Genomic DNA, 17,942 nt, shown 5'->3' on the forward strand with positions numbered 1-17,942 from the left:
TATATAAGAGCTGGAATCCTTAGGGGTAGTATATCGATTATATATAGGTGTTATAGTACGGCTCTTATATAGTAAGGATATAATATTTCTCTAGGTCTAGGCTGTCTAGTAAGGGCCTTATAAGATAGTAGTTTGTATTATTACAGTTATACTATATAATAGATAGGTAGCGGACCCCTAGTAAGGGTCCTTCGCCTCTCTATTATTCCTTACTTCTTCTATTTCCACTTTTTTTAGAATATTTAGAACTTCTATCTCTTATATCTATACCCTAGTTACTACTTATTTTATATAGAGCTTTCTATTCCCATATCTTATATTCCTACTAGCGCTTCTATATCTAAATCTATTATTATTTCCGGTTCTTCCCCTATTCTTACTAGTTAACTATACGCCCTTTAAGAGTTGGCTATAAATATTATATTTACCATATTAAGTCTAATTCTTAATTATTTTGGTTTTAAGCTTGCTATAGCTATCTATAAGGGTCTTCCTACAGGGCGTCCTCTTCCTTATATCCCCTGTAACCCTTATATCCCTATATAGTCTAATAATGTCGCGCGGTGTCGCTTCTAGCCTATTAAGGCTTGGGATAGCTGGCCTAGCCCCCTAGTATTAAAGGTAGGAAATGCTAAAAAGGCACCTACGCCCCCCTAGCTTATTGCTTATTATTTTTATTTATATAACCTTACGTATAATTGTTCCCGTAGCTATTAAGCCCTTACCTTCTATCTCCTATATTTAATACAGTCTTCTCTCTCCTACGCCTTATATATGCTTTGGTGGCAGTTTACGCATTTTATTTAGTCTTAATTTAAGTAGTATCTTATATTATAGGGGCCTGCATAGTGGCCGTAGCACACCTATACTACGTATGTGGATTAGGTATGTCCCTATTATACGCAGCAATAGCATTATTTTAGGCGTAGTCTATAATTATAGAGCCTTATATTGTATATAAGGCCGTTTATAATTATTCCTTTTTAAATAAGGAGTTTTTATATTTCTAGTGTATGTGTGCTAACAATAAGGGAGCTATATGTTTGTCTAGCGTCTCCCTAGTAAGTCTCTGGCAACCTTTATATTCTTTTATTATTCTTATTATTTACTTAGTTTACATTTTCCTATTAAAGCTATTAGATTTAGGTGATCTTAAGTCCTAGTATAAGGCGTTCTGTTTATCTTACTATCTTCTATATAATTGCTATATTGTCTACCTAGCGTCCCCTTTTTACCTTAAGGCTTATAGGGACTACTAGGACTTTAACTAGGTAATCCTTACGAAGTACTTTTATGCCAATACGTTCTCCTAGCCTATCCCCTACCCTTATAGCTCGTTCCTTTACCTATTAGTCCTTTAGGGTAACTCTAATATCTCCACTTCTAAGGTATTAGACTATAACAGCGTTATAAACCTCTTTGCGGATTTTTATAAGGACTTCTGTTTCTAATTATCCCCTAAGCCCCTCTACTTTTTTTATATTTGGTTATATTATAATTATATACCCGGTTATTGTCTTAAGGGGGGTAAGTTCCCTATACTGTGGAAGCGTAGCTATAGCGGCCTAGGTACGGTTCGCCGGTAAGGGGGGGTTTTATTTATTTTTAATTTTACTTAACCATTAGAGGATTTAATTAAGGGTTTACTAAAGGGGCGCCTAAGGTTCGCTAGACTAGCGGAGCCATTCTACTAGCTATATTAGATCGTTATAGCTAATGGTTACTCCCCCGCAATTCTAGGTACTAGACGCGTCTAATAGGCTTTATATTTTATTAGATACCTTCTTAATAAAGGTATTTCCGCTTTATAGTATAGTATTCGCCTATCTTTATTATAGAGGGCTATTGCTAGGCGTAGTTCTGGCGGTCGCGCGCGAGTACAAACCACCGTCATTTAGCGTGTGCCTCCCCTACAATATATGCATCTCAGGGGGATTCTTTGGGTGTTTTACAGGGTTCTTTTAGTTGGTTTTAGTCTTTTTTAGGCCGGATGTAGCAAGAGCTCCTTCGTAAAGAATTAATTAGTTTTCTTAGCTAATACTTAATTATAAATGCAGCTAAATGCTAATACTTAATTATAAATACGGCATTTAGCGCTAAATGCTAGTACTTAGTAATAAATGCCACATTTAGCTGCTAAATACTAGAAAATGCTAGAAATGCTAGAAAATGCTAAAATGGTAGAAAAGTAAAATTAGATGCTGGTAAATTTTTTCCTAACGTAGTATCTGTTGGTAACATAGGGTAAATCGCCAATACTACTCAAGTAGATATAGTGATAGAAAAGCTTGTTATATTAGATAGGGGCGGGTAAGGAACTTAAGGTTCCTCACCGCGCTAGTGCCACGATGGCACGTAACGGCAAGTTGCCTCACATAACGGCAATTTGCCGCACGTAAGGGCAAATTGCCTCATTCCCGACACTGGCAACTCTTCTTTTTATAGTTGCTATCTATATATAAATAGACCGTATATAATAATATAATAGTAGGTAGAATATAGCAGACTTTGGCAGGTAATACGTCTTATTCTACTAACCTAGACTTCTACTAGCTAATCATAATTTTCCATCCCCAGGATAGAAAATCGCTATTAGCTCACTTACCACTAGCGCCTTAGCGGCCCTCGCCGTATCTTCTACTCCCTCTTAACCTAACCTTTAACTCGCATATGTAGAGTATTTATATTAACAAACGTCTCTAGTGCCTTGTTTAGGTTTGCCTTTATTATTACATCTACTGGGTTATCTTAGCCATTAATTTATTAAATTTTAAAAAGTTTTTAATACTTATAAGATTACTATAGTGCCATAATATTAATTATAAGGCGCTTCTTCTTTATAGTACTAAGCTTAACTAAACACTTATAAAGGGAATATAAGTTAGTATATATAATTATAGGGATAACGGGGAGTTTAAGTCAATCTGTAATTATCTTTAAGGTAGTTTTAATTGCAATTACTATATTAACTCCGCCGACTATTCCATATATCTCTAACGCTAGAACGCTTTAAGTAACGCGCTTACTTTTAGTTAAGCTCTAATAGATAAGGTTACTATAGATCGTAAAGTTACTCTCTCTAGTAGATTTGTTCGCGATAATAATCTTATATCCTAGCTAGAAGCTAAAATCTTTATTATTTATAAACGATCTATTAATAAATATAAAGAGCTTAGTGGTAGGAAGGTTAATAGGCATATAGAGCAGTCCTCGGTTAAGATGGTTTATTTACTAAAAGAGGCGCTTATTTAGGGCAAGGACGTCCTCCTTAGTTAGTTCTTAGTATTAAGCGGCAACAGAGAAATTAAAGGAAGCCTTAGGTTAGTAGATAAAAGTAATATAAGCTTTATAAGCGCGTTACTCTACATATCCTTACTTTAGAGACTTAATATTAATAGCGTCAATCTTCTTACCTTAACCCTTCTGGCGTAAGGAAATGGAATCCTTGTTTAGGGAGAGGATATATCTATTAAAGAGTAATAGTGTTTTTAAATTAAGTCTTTCCTTCGGCTTTGCTATAAGATTTGCCTTTACTAGCTTATCTTCTTTAAAAGCTAAGAATTAGTCGTCTCTTAAAATAATTATATTATTAGTTTATATACCAACGATTCTAAATAGGGTTCCCGTAGTTATAATAAGGAAGCAGGGATTAAATATAAAAGTGGTTATTAAAAGCTTCTCTTTATAGTGTTTGCTATAAGTAGCCTACTAATAGGTTCCTGCCTCCGCGATTCCATATAATAGCTTAAGCACGACTATAATTATATCCTCAGGATATTAGTGGCGAATTTGCTTTGGAAAATATGCTAATATTAAGCGCTAAAGGTGCATCTCTAATTAGGTGTAGGCTTAAGTAATATCTCGTAAATAAACTGCTATTCCGTTCTTTATTAAGGAGGAAGCTAATATAACAATGACTCGTTAACTAGCTCGTTGTATTATTAGAGATTACATAAGAATTATCTCCTTACTATTATCGTTGTAGCCTTAGATAATAAGCCTTAATTTCTTAAATAGGGCGTTAATAGCTTTACCCTTAATCTCGTTAACCATTCTTAACTTAAAGATGCAAACTCTATCAAACTTAGTAAGGTTATATTTCTCAAATTTAAAGACTCCTCTCGTAATAAGACTGTTGATCTCCTATTTGTCAGATGCTTAAAAGGGAGCTCCTAGAGTTATAATACGGCCTTCCTTTTAGAGCTATTTTATAAGCTTAAAGTTAGCCTTCTCTTTAGCTGTTATAAAGGCCATTAATAACTCGTCCCTACTCTTAATAGCGGTAACGAGTTGTTCTTTAAAATTAATAAGATATTAGCGATTTCGTAATCCCTTTGGGCGACCTCTACCGCGTCGTGGTTACGGTATATCTACTACAATTATATTAGGACCATAGTTGCCTTCTAGGGTATATTAATTATAGTTCTTCTCTGGGGTATCCTCTAGGGTATCCTATAAAGGCTTAAGACTATTATCCCTATAGTAGGGCTTAATAACGGTTAAGCGAAATTAAGTGGGTCTATAGGGCATCTAGAGAGTACAAGTTTAACTATTAATAGCAATAAGCGTATATAGGCCTAACCAGCCCCCTTTTTTACGCTATACCCGTACTTTAGATTAGAGTAGCAGATCTGTTATAATTAAGGTATTTAAACTGTTTTTTATTCTTAGTACGTTGTTAACCTAATGCGTGGCGTAGATGCGGTATACTTCCTTTATTACCTTACAGATAGCCTTAGCTTGTTACGTAATAGATAGAGATAGTAGAGAATTATTAATTATTTAAGGGTAGGCGCTAAAGACTAGCAATGTAGGTATAAGCCTATCTGGGCCAGTAGAATCGTTAATAGCCTTAACAGCTATCTATAGGATAAGCTCTTCGCTAGCGCCCTCTAGTTCCAAAGAAATAATCTTATATACTTGGCGTAATGGCGTGTAATATTGTTTTACTTTTCTAATACTATTATATGCCTTAATAGGGACTTCCTTAACCTCGATTTCTATTGCCTTTACCTATTACTAAAACTCTATAAATAAGAAGTTCCTCCCTATGTTATAAATGACTTAATTAGGTGGTCCTAGGTAGATATTAATCTAGTATAATTAAAGAGTATCCTATACGTTCCTAGCTAATATATCCTTTAAAAAACGTACGGCTTAGAAGGAGGTTAAGAGGTTAATAACCTAAAGTACTGGCTTGCCGCTAAGATATATAATATTAATAATAATATAGAAGTTAAAGTTATAGTTATCTTTAAGGGTAAACTTAAATCGGCTAGGGGACTTCTGGTTTATTTAGTAGTAATAATAGTACTTTATAAAATACTTAATCGTCTTAACCTTAACCTTATAACCTACTCGTTAAAGGACCCTAAGTAGTTAGTAAACGGATAGGTGGCTAAAACGACGGTGTAGTTAACGTAGCTCTAACTTAGTTAAGTGGCTCTAAGCAATACTTCTTTCTGGCTGTTAAAGGAGTAACTAAGGGTAACCCTACTTGCGTATAACGGGCACCTAATTATCTCTCTGGATAAGTATATTCTTAAGGTTATTAAGCTTAACACCTAATTTATCTATATCTTGGATATAAAATAGAAATAGGGTATTTGTAGGAATAATGTGGAAAGTAATATATCCTAATGGGGTTTAGACTTTAATTGTGCTAAGAGAGATTATAGTACCCTTACTAAAGCGAATTATATATTAGCCTGCTGTTAATTAGTTAATTTAAACAGAGCTATTAAGCTGCTAAAGAGCTTAAATTTAGGGTTCTCCTACTATAGATACTCCTGCGGCTCTAGTATCTAGCATAATACTATAGAAGACGTTTGCCGAGTATCTGTCGTTAAAGGAGAACGCGGAACTTTCCTTTAGCTTATTAAAGATATCTAACTTTATAATAGAATAGAGCGTAGATTAGTTATTAAGGACAGCGACGGTTTATATACTATTTACCTTACTATACTCGGTAAAGTATTGGTTAAAAGAGTAGTCCTTAATTTCTATATCTATAAGGAGCTGTTCGGCCTTATTAGCCTTATCCTTAAGATCTTCTTCGCCTTTATATTAAACTAGGAAGCTTTAGAAGTAGGCTATAGTAACCTCTTAGTTTCTAACGTTTCGTGCGCTCTAGTGGAACTTATTATATGCCTCCTTTTATCTATTAAGGGGGTGCCTAGTTAACTAGTAATTTAGCTTCTTATAAATATAGCACTTCCTTTAATAATTGCTCCGAAATGAACCTCTATAATTACCTTGTAGTTAACGTTAATTATACCCTTTACCGTATCCCCTACCGCGGCTACTATATATTTAATTGGTCTAGTTATAATTATATTAGTTAGTTGGGTTAATTAAAGTAGGTTAGGGTTAGGTGTTAAATTGCTATACTTTTTAAGAGCGTAGAGCTATGCTAATAGAGGATCTTAATTGGGTATATACTTCTTCGTAAGTGTTTATAGGATTAAAGAGAGTAAGGTTATATTCTTTAACACCTTAGTATACGCTAATGATTTAATTACGTAGGCTAAAGTCCTCTTAATATAATTTGGATAAACTATACTAAATCGTCTAAAGTTAATTAAAGAGCTTTTAAAGATAATCAAGCCGAGAAACACCTAGGTTTATAGCAATGATTCTTAGAAAGGTAGTCTCTCTCTACTCCGATATATACTACTACTTATTCTCTTCTATTTTAAAGTAGCATCTTATCTTATATATTATTCGGTTAAAATTATATCCTTTTTCTGCTAGATGATTATAATAGAAGGTACTAGTGCGGCCCTTAAGTATAACGGAATAGGTGTTATAATATTAGTTAGGTTCTAGTTTAACCTTCTAGCAACAGTTATAAAAGATACGCAGCTTTAAATTAAGGATATTATATAGTTCCCCGCTAAACCTCTTCTCCTAGTCCGAATAGAGCTTTATAAGCTCTATAAGCATCTTTAAGGTGCCTTTAAGCAGTATTAGGCCACATTAAAATTGCATTAGAGATTAAGGTAGGGATTGCTTTATAGGCTATAGTGGAGATATAGAGCCTAATGGAATACGGCGTAGTACCTAGTCTTGCTCTAGTAGAGTTTAAAGGTTATTAAATCGCGAAGCAAGGGGGTCTTGCGCTTGCTCTAGAGTAATGAAATTAGAACATGTCTCTGTTAGTATATTGTTTAGATTCTATTATAAGTTAAGCTTCCTTATAGTGCGTAGTTAGTGCTTAATTTCTTATAGAGTCTATTTATACTCTTCTTTTATATTAATAACATACTTCTAAATATTATCTCTAATAGCGCCCCTATCTATAGGGATAAATACTCTGTTCTCCCAAAGGAAGTTACGGAAGTCTTATATGATAACCTTTATCGCGAGAGCCTATGTTTTCTTTATCTATCCGATAAAGTCCTCCTTTATATAATACTAAAGCACAGTGTTATTATATTCGCTGTCTTTATAGTATACTATACAGTATAGTAAGAATCTATTTAGGTCCTATTATTTAGCATTTATAGGGTTAATATCTTTATGCTATATCTCTGGGTTAATATCCTTCTCGTACTTCTTTGGGTAGGTTAACGCCATAATTGGTGTAGAATTAATAGGGTGTCGTACGTCGAAGGTAGGTAGGGTTTTCGGTTTTGTAGAATCTCGTAGGTTTGCTGTTAAAAGGTAGGTAATTTAAGATATTATTTAACGCGTTTTGGACGTTAATTTAGGACCCTAGGTTTAGTAATACTTCTAACCTAAAATACTCAACCAAATCTTTGTAAACGCAATTGTTCTATATAATAGACGCAACTTGGTATCTCCTAGTACTTAGTGATACTTCTATTACTAGTTTTCCGTAAGTTTAAGGTAGTACAGTATCGCCGGGATCCATTCCATATAAGCGCATATAGCACCCCTATACGAGACTGTCTCTTCTATTAAAAACCTTACTATTCTATAGTTAACTATGTATTTAACTACTGATTAGTGTTGGTAATATAGGGTAAATCGCTAATACTACTTAAGTAGATACAGTGATGGAAAAGCTTATTGTATTAGATAGGGGCGGGTAAGGAACTTAAGGTTCCTTACCGCGCTAGTGCCACGACGGCACGTGACGGCAAGTTGCCTTATATAACGGCAATTTGCCGCACGTAAGGGCAAATTGCCTTATTCCCGACAGTATCTATAAATAGGTTTTAAACCCTTTAGTAATATTCCTTACCCCGCTTATTACGCCTTATAAATTATAGAAGTAAATTAATTTATAAAGAAAATAGAGGAACTATAATAGTTCCTTACTAACGAAATAATATAGGCTTAATCTGTCTATAAAGCCGTAGTAAATAAGAAATAAAGCCTAGCACCAGCCTATTAAATTAGTAACTTCGTCTAGCTAGATATAAGAAATCTAAATATAAAACCCCTACTAAGAAGCTTAATTAGAAGAATGCTGGCCCTTATAAGATTAAGAAGGTTGTTTTCTCTTACGCCTACTAGTTAAAGCTTCCCAATACGGTTAAAATCCACCTTATATTCTATAGGTTAGTCCTCCGCCCTACTACCCCTATATTAGACGCCCTACCTAAACAGATATAAGACCTTCCCCTACTAGTTAAAGTAGATAGTAAGAATAAGTACTTTATTAAAAGAATTAATAATATTAAGTATAATAAACGGAAACGTTAGTATATATACCTTATAAAATAGAGAGGCTTTACATTAGCATTTTATTGGGGTGCCAAGATCCTAGAGGCCTCCTGACAGGATTTTGACTTTCCTAGAGGTCCTGATCGTCCTAGTAGGCTCCTGGCAGGCTCCTAGCAGGATTTTGATTTTCCTAATCGTCCTAGTTGTCCTGACAGGCTCCTGGCAGGATCTTTGATTTCCTAATCGTCCTCTTACGGTCCTGTCAGGGTCCTGACAGGAAACTAGTATTTCCTGATCGTTCCTGACAGGCTCCTAGCAGGATCTTAATTTTCCTAATCGTCCTGTCAGGTTCCTGACAGGATACCCCTAAGCGACACCCCTCCCACCCCCCCCCCCCCAAAGCGACACCTCCTATGCACCCCCTCAAGACACCCCCCATGCAGACCCTCCTCCCACTGTGATACCCCCCCCAATGGGATACCTCCCCCCTAATGCGACACGACCTATGTGCGCGTACGCGCGACACACAGTGCTATCGGTCCCGCTATATTCCCGATAGCTACACGTGCCTCTGCTAAGTTACCCCTTTGCAGTCACCCATTTCTTTACCTTCCTTACATCCTCCCTTTAGGAGGCACCTAGAACGGCACCAGCAGAGGACCGTCGCCAAAACCAGGACGACCGTCGCCAGAACAGACGACGTTACAAGACTACGACAACTTTCGAAACCAGCTAGCGAAGACCACGAACGATTCAATTGATCGATTAATCGATTTGATATTAGCCATTACCGAATCGTATCAAGGCCTCCTAGGGAGGCCCCTAACGACTACCGTTCGAATGTACAGCTAGCGAACGGCCATAGAGAACGAACTGGATCAATTAGAGCCTCGATCCGGGCCGACCTCTCCCCGAATTAAATCAGATACTAACACAGGAGGCAGGTAGGTAGGTAGGTAGGCAGGCAGGTAGGCAGGCAAGTAGGAGGGACCGTCGTCAGAACCAGACGATAATCGTTCGAACGACCAGCCAGCGAACACCACGATCGATTCGATCGATCGATCGAATCGAACCAGAGCCTCGATATCAGCCTATTACCGAATCAAATCGAATCAAGGCCTCCTAGGGAGGCACCCCAGACGACCACCGTTCAAATGTACAGCCAACGAACGCCCATGGAGAACGATTCGAATCAATACAATCAATCGCAATCGAATCAAGCAGAGCCTTCGATCGGGCCGACCTCTCCCCCGAATTACAGATACAGACAGGTAGGATAGACAGGTGGGCACGACAGGCACAGGCAGGCACAGACAGGTAGGACGGGCAGACAGGCAGACAGGCAGGCACTAGGCCTAGTTAGGAAATCAGCACACGGCCGGCGGATCATCGGGAACACCGCCGATCGACGATTTGGAGCCTCCGCGAGAGGCTCCTTAGTCGATCGCCCGACGCCCGAGTAGAGCTCCATGACAGACACAGGCGGTAAACAGGAGAGATTGATTTGGATTATTTAGATTATATATAATTAAATTAAATTTATATTTTTTGACTAGCTGCAAATACTGGAGTGTTAATATACCTTATTTTTTAAATCTAGAATTTTTATTGTTGTCCTGATGGTCTTAATGGTCCTGATAGTCCTGATGGTCCTGGAGGTCCTGGAGGTCCTGGAGGTCCTGGTGGTCCGGGCGACCTCCTGACAGGTTCCTGACAGGATGCCGAGTGTGAGTGTCTCCTGGAGCTCCTGACAGCCCTGACAGGAGCTGTTAGGAGCTGTCAGTACTGTCAGGAGGCATAAACATTTTGCTGATGTACTAAGCCCTTATAGGAACCCGTTAACTCTATAGGACTTATATAAGCTATAGAAAACTTTTATAAACTCCACCTAAAACTACTATAGCCCTATCTCGCAAAAGCTTAAGTTTAAAGGGGGATACTGTTACGGGATACCCCCGTAACACCTTATATACGTCTACCTATTTCTACTAACTTAGTAATTAAAGACTAACTGCGAAATAGCAATCTAATAGCAATCTAACGGCAATCTATGGCATTCTGCTATATTCTGCTAAGTTCTACTAAATTCTACTAAGTTCTACTAGGACTATAACCTAAACCCTATTTTACCCTATACACGTATTAACTAAGCAACTAAGTTAATAATATATGCCCATTCTTCCCGTTTTCCTACCTTCTTTTCTTACGTAACGTTTTAACCTTATTATACAGTTTATATATATAGCTTAATAATATCTACTTTGCTATATATTATTATCGCTTATACTTACTTCGTAACAACTAACTCTTATATATAATATTTTAATATATAATGGCAACCATATATAAATAACTACTATAGTGCGTAACGCTGCCCGTAAGTATTTTAAGAGAACTTTAAAACTTACCTAATAATAATATAAAAAATAAATATAACCCTAATCTATTAAATATTCTATTAGGCCTAAAGAACTTACTAAGGGTATTTTTAAACAGGTGGGCTAAAGTCCTTATATAGAACTTAGAATATAATTATATAATTAATTTAAAAAAAAAAGGTAAATAGCTACTAAATCATCCTATTTATAACCTCTTCTATAAAGAGCTTAAGATCCTATAGGAGTACCTTAATAGCTTATTAGAGAAGGAGTAGATCTAGCTTAATAAGTTACTAATAAGCGTACTAATCCCCTTTGTTTTAGAACTAGATAAAACTATAAGGCTATATATAGACCATTACGGCCTTAATAGGATTATAATTAAGAACCGTTACCTATTACCGCTAGTTAATAAAATACTAAATCAACTATTTAGGGTAAAGATCTCTATAAAGCTAGATTTATAAGACGCCTATTATAGGCTCTATATTAAAGAAGGGGATAAATAAAAGACCACTTTTAAAACCTAATATAGCTACTTTAAGTATCTAGTAATGCCTTTTAGGTTGGCTAATACGTCTATAATAATCTAGTTATATATCTATAAGGCCCTAAAGGGACTAGTTAACTATATAATATATTATCTATTTAGATAACAATCTAATCTACTTAGAAGATATAAGCTAGCATAAATAGCACGTTTATAAAGTGCTAGAACGCTTAAATAAATAGGGCCTCTACATTAAGGCGTTAAAGTATATTAAGTTCCTAGATTATATTATAACGCCTATAGGCGTAGTTATAGACCTAATATAAATATAGATAATCTAAGAATAGCTAGAGCTAGAGAGCTATTAGGATATTTAAGTTGTAACGGAACCTTATAGTAGGAACTACGGTGGGTTCTGTTAATAGGCTAGGTATATAGGAAATGCAAAGATAGTAGTTAATAATGTAATAACAACTAGTAGAGTGGTTGCCTAATAGATTAACTTTAATTATATTTTAAGAATTACTATAAGGAAGGAACTATCTAGGTAGGGACTAAGGGTCCTTAAATATATAACCGTACTCCTATAAAATCCTCCTTATACGTAATATACATATTATATATATTATACGTATNNTANACCGCGTANNCTGCGTATACTGNGTATAACATTATATAACTCGCTTACTATTCTTTATTATATAGTTCCACGGGTTCCATTCTAGACTATATTTATATTAACTAACTAGCTTTTTCTAACTCTTCTCTAAGTAGTTATAATATTATACTTAAAGTGTCCGTAATACTATCTCCCTCCTTTTTATCTTTGTCCTTAAAGATACCTAGTATCTTTAAGTCGTTTACTAGAGGTATAATATCCGTTTAATTAATTTGGTTAATATTATTACTTATAATACCTAAAGCCTCTTCTTCTTTATAAGCGCAACGTTGTGCCCATACTATTACTGTAATATTATTGCTTAGTAAAATAATGCCATCTTTATATTCTCGCTGTGCGAAAGAGGGGTTAGTGTATGTTATATTAGCGAATCCTTTATCCTAATAACCCTCTTTTTATTTAGAGTGCACTAAAGCAAACATTTAATTATCTTGTGATGTTCGCTCTACTTCTAACACTAAGTATGCGCGTCCTATAACTCTTAATAGTCTCTAAGTTCCCTAAGTAATTTATTATAGGGTTTTATGTTTAATCTACTACTGCGAAGCTTAATAGTAAACCGTCCGTTACTTTAGCGGAACTTTATTATTCGCGTAACGCTAAGAAGGAGGCCGCTAATGCTTAACAACGGGCTCTTAATTCTTATCTTGCTGCGTCTACTTAGTTAATTTATCTTAAGAAAGTACGCGAGAAGGTTTATTTAAAGGAGTAGAAACTTATTTAATAAGGTTTACAGGAACTTGGTAATAAAAGAATAGATTCTCTTCTAATAGGGAAGGAAATAACTCTAAGTAGTTTAGCAGTCGCTCTTTCTAGGTCCCCCTTAGGTAACTTATTTTTTAGCGATTCTTCTTTATTAATATTACCTAACCTTTTCTCTTTTAATACTTCTATACCTTTCCTATAACGTTTTTTAGATTCTTTAATAGCTTTTAGGTAGTCTTATTATAGCCTATCCACTTTACTTTATACTATATTTTATTATCTATATCCTTATAACTAACGATCTTTAAAACTTACTATTTATCTTCCTCTTATCCTTTATATGTGTCTGCTTTATAAACCAGCAGCTTAATATTCCTATATACTAGCTCTAGTATTATAATGTACTATATAGGGTAGATCTTTATTCTAGCTAGTAGGTTTAACTTAAATATAACTAATAAATTTTTTTTATATAATTTTAAAAGGTCCTAGTTTAACGTAGTCTAACTTCTTACTTAGTTATTAACTCTTAAAATTTTTATATAGTAGCTATACTTTATCTCCCTCCTTAAGATCTAGTCCCTTAGATCTCTTAGCATCGTAGTACTTTTTTATCCTTTACTATACTACCTTAGCTATTTCCGTAAGGTCTACATAAAGATTTATTAAACTCTTTATTCTTTACTTAGCTATACTACTTATCTTCTTTACTTAATGTGGTAATAATAAGGTCCTTAGCTTATATCCGTAATTCGCCTTAAATAGTAATATACCTATTCCTTCTTATAGTGTTATATTATATGTAAACTATATAACTAGTAATAGCGATACCTAATTATTCTGTGCATAATTAATATAATGCCTTAAATACTGCTCTAGTATCTAATTTAATCTTTCCGTTTAACTATCTGTCTATAGATAATATATAGTAGAAGTTACTGCTTAAACTCCTTACTCTGCTAAGAACACTTCCTAAAATGCTGCTATAAATCTTAGATCTCTATCCGATATAATTTTATTTAATACTCTATATCTTATAAACACTTCTTTAATATAGATTCTAGCGATATCTTCTACTAATATTTCTTCTATATATGCTATAAAGTATCCCCACCTTATAAGCTTATCTACTATTACTAAGATTATATTATAATCTTGTCTAGTAATAGGATCTCTTAACTTTAATAACTTAATAATAAAGTCCTATAATATAACCTCCTATAGTCTCTCTAGTATTTTAACTAGTTATAGCTCTCCATATGGCTTATACCTTATTAGTTTATTCCTTTAGCAATCTAGATATTCTTTTATAACTCGCCTAGCTAGTCCCTAGATTCTATTAATAATATATTTCTCTTAAAGTCTTAATACTAAGCCTATAGCTCCGTTATATCCTTAAGTTAGTCCCTTATAAAATAACTTAACAAACTCCTTTATAATAAATCTTAGCATATATATTACTTCTCAATTTTCGTACTGCTCTAAGTCTTAATCCTCTACCTATATATCTTAGATCTTTTATATCTAATCACTCTCTAGTAAATTATAGATCTATTCTTCTTATATTACTATAATCTTTAAATAATTATACCTAATTAATCCGTCTATATCTTTTCGCAATAAAGCCCCTAATGGCTTTTTATCGTTTTATAGTTTAGCCTTTCTACTTAGAGCGTCTGCTTATACATTCTCTATACCCTTAGTATACTAAATCTTAAAATAGTATTCCGTAAGCATCTCCGCCTATCTAACTTATCTGTAATTAAGTTCTTTTATTATTAGGAACCCCGTTAGGTTCTTATAATCCATCTTAACTATAAATAGTTTTTTTATGCCTTATAAGAATAATCTCTATTCCCTTAATATTATAACTATACCTAATAACTCCTTGTTATAGATATTATAGTTTAGTTCTAGTAGTGTTATCTTTTAACTATAATATGCTACTAGGTGCTATCTATCTTAATATTTTTTATAGAAAGTACGCTCCTAGTATATAGTCTAATGCATCCGTTTTAACCACTGTCTCTAGCTATAGTTAATAGATTTTAAGAACTGGCTCCTAGGTAAACAACTATTTAATTTTCTTAAATAATTCTTTTTATTCCTCTCTCTATGCCTATAGTTCTTCCTTCTTTATTAGTCTTATAAGTGGCTTAATATTCTTTAACTATTAAGCTATAAACCTTTTGCAGTAATTGCAGAACCCTAGAAATAACCTTAACTGCGTTACATTTTCTAGTTCTTGCTAATTTACTATGGCCTCGATCTTCTTTAGATCTATACTAAGTTAGCCTAGTTTAATAATAAATCCAATAAAATCCGTCTTCCTAGTAAAGAACTCGCATTTTTTAATTGCTACTAGTATCTGCTCTTTCTATAATTTCTTTAAAACCTATTTAACGTGTTCTCTATATTCTTCCTTACTTATTAAGTAGATAATAATATTATTAAGGTATACTATAACAAATTTATCTAAGTATTCTCTTAATATATTATTAATACGCTTCTAAAACGTTACTAGTATGTTTATAAGCCTAAATTATATAACTAGTAGTTTATATAGTCCTTCCTTTAACCTAAAGGCTGCCTTTTATTTATTGCCTTCCTTAATCCTAATCTAATAGTATGCCCATCTTAAATCTATCTTTATAAAGATTTACGCATTATTAATCCTGTCTTAGATTTTACTAATTAAGGGTAAAGGATACCTATCCTTCCTAGTGATGCTGTTTAACTATCTATAGTTAATATATAGCCTAAGTTTTCTATTTTTCTTTGGTATAAATAATACTAGATATCCCGCTAATAACTATAATAGTCTAATATATCCCTTTTAAAGATTTTCCTAGATAAACTTCTTAAGTACCTATAACTCTTTTTCTATTAACTTATAAGTTGGGTAGAACCTTAAACTTATTTCTAGTTCTAACTTTATCCTATAGTCCTATACTATATACTCTAATAGCTTTTTACTTTCTAGTGACTATAGCTTTTTGCCATATTTGTGGTATCTCTTTAGTATATAACTTAATCCTTAATTAGTCTCCTTATATATCGCTCTAACTTAGTACTATACTAACTTAGTTTATTATTATATTTTATGTTATTATATATCTCTAATATTAACCTAACCTATAACCTAATTAATCTTTAGATTATATTTCTATAACTAAGGCATTCCTAATACTGCCTTATTATTCCCTAATAGTAATATATTAAAAGACATCTTAACTTATCTCCCTTTAATAGTTATCTAAATTGGTCCTATTTTAAGATTAATAATGCCTCCTTTATAGGCTATCGGATCTCCTAAAATTGTTACTAATAGATAAGGGTGCTCTTTTTGCCTATATAGTAGCCCTATCCTTTTAACTGCTGCTAGTAAGATATGGTTCCTTATTACTCTACTATCTACTAATGCTTTAAACTGCTGATCTTGCTATTTAACTCTTAGATTTAAATGTTATCCTTAAATTCCTTTAAGGGTCTAAGGCTCTACTACTAGCTTCCTCTGGTCCTATAGGCCTTTACTTTTCCTAACTATTAGCTGCTTAATCCTATTATACTTAGCTTATTCTTTAGCTAATGCCTAGTTCGCTTTTTGTCTTCAATATACTATAAATAGGTATTCTTTAGATATTCTTACTATTATTGTCTATCTAAGCATTCTTCCGTAAGGAATCTTCCTAGTTAAAGTATTAAATCTCCTTCCTCTTAGACTTCTGCTGGATGCTAGCTGTGTATATACTTGGTATTCCTATACTATTATTTATCTATTATCTAGTATATCCTTATAGGGTATTTCCGGTTCTTTTCCTTTAGATTCTTGTATATTTTATATATATCGTCTATATATGCAATCTATAATAGCGTATAGTATACTAGGTGCTTTAGGTTAACTCTTAGCTTATCTTTATCCTTAAGTTTAAACCTCTGTCGCATTAATCTAAACGTTATAACTTTATTTATAGGTACTAAGACGCGTCTCTCGCTTCTTTAGTCCTCTAATTATTCCTCTAAATCCTTTGATATTATAATTAAGGCTCCCTTAATATAATTTATTGCTTTTTCTATAATTAGGTAGTCTTAAATAACTTTTTCGTCTAACTATATATAGAAATCTTCCTACTTATTATTGTGTTATTGCCTATACCACTTTTAATACAGCTGCTGGAGTATATATAGTCTATTCGTAAGAAAGTATCTTCTTATTACTGCGTTATAATAGCCTTTTATATATTGTTCTTTAAACCTAATAGGAATCCCTAAATCCTCTTCTTGTTCTAGTTTAGTAAGCTACTTAGCCCTTAGTGTGCCTATCTTAGGTCTATTAGTAATTCTTTATATAGGTACTCTGTCCCTTATACGACCTAGTATACTAGATCTTATATCTAGTTTCTTTTCTTACTATAAGGTAATTCTTGCTCTAAATTCCTCTATAGTTTCTTTCTTTTCGCGTCTTGCGAGTAGATCCTTAAAGTCCTCTTACTTCCTAATCTTAGTATTAAACTTTTAATCTTTAGTCTAAATATCTTGTTCTACTAGTAAGTCCTCTAGGTTTATATATCTGTCTTCTAATCTAACTGCTGTTTATATTATAGATTCTCTAATCTATAGCGAAGCCGCTTGCTTTTTACTTATAGGTGTCCTTATTTATACTCTAAACTCTTAACCCCTTAAATTCTTTAATTCTAAGCTTGCTTCTAACTTAAGCTTAACTCTAGCCTTAGTCTAACTAGGCTTTACTAGTGTTCTTATTTCATCTTAAAAGTCTTAAATCTTACTTATCTCGTCTTAAGAATCTTATACTGTTAGGAACACTTATCCTAAGCTTATTTATATATTCTTAAACTAAGCTACTGCCCTACTCTATCGGTTTATATTTATTATGGGTCCTTAAGTATACCTTATCTCTTCTTAAGAATCTTAGTCGTCTCTTATCTTATCTTAAAAATCTTAAGCCTTTGGCCTTTTGCCTTTATTAAGTGGTAAGCTAGCACTAGCAGTCGTCTACTTACTTAATCGTCTCTAGATGTTACTCCTTCCGTCTTAT

Source organism: Cenococcum geophilum, assembly GCF_001692895.1.
Source record: "Cenococcum geophilum 1.58 unplaced genomic scaffold K441scaffold_20, whole genome shotgun sequence".
Lineage (NCBI taxonomy): Eukaryota > Fungi > Ascomycota > Dothideomycetes > Gloniales > Gloniaceae > Cenococcum > Cenococcum geophilum.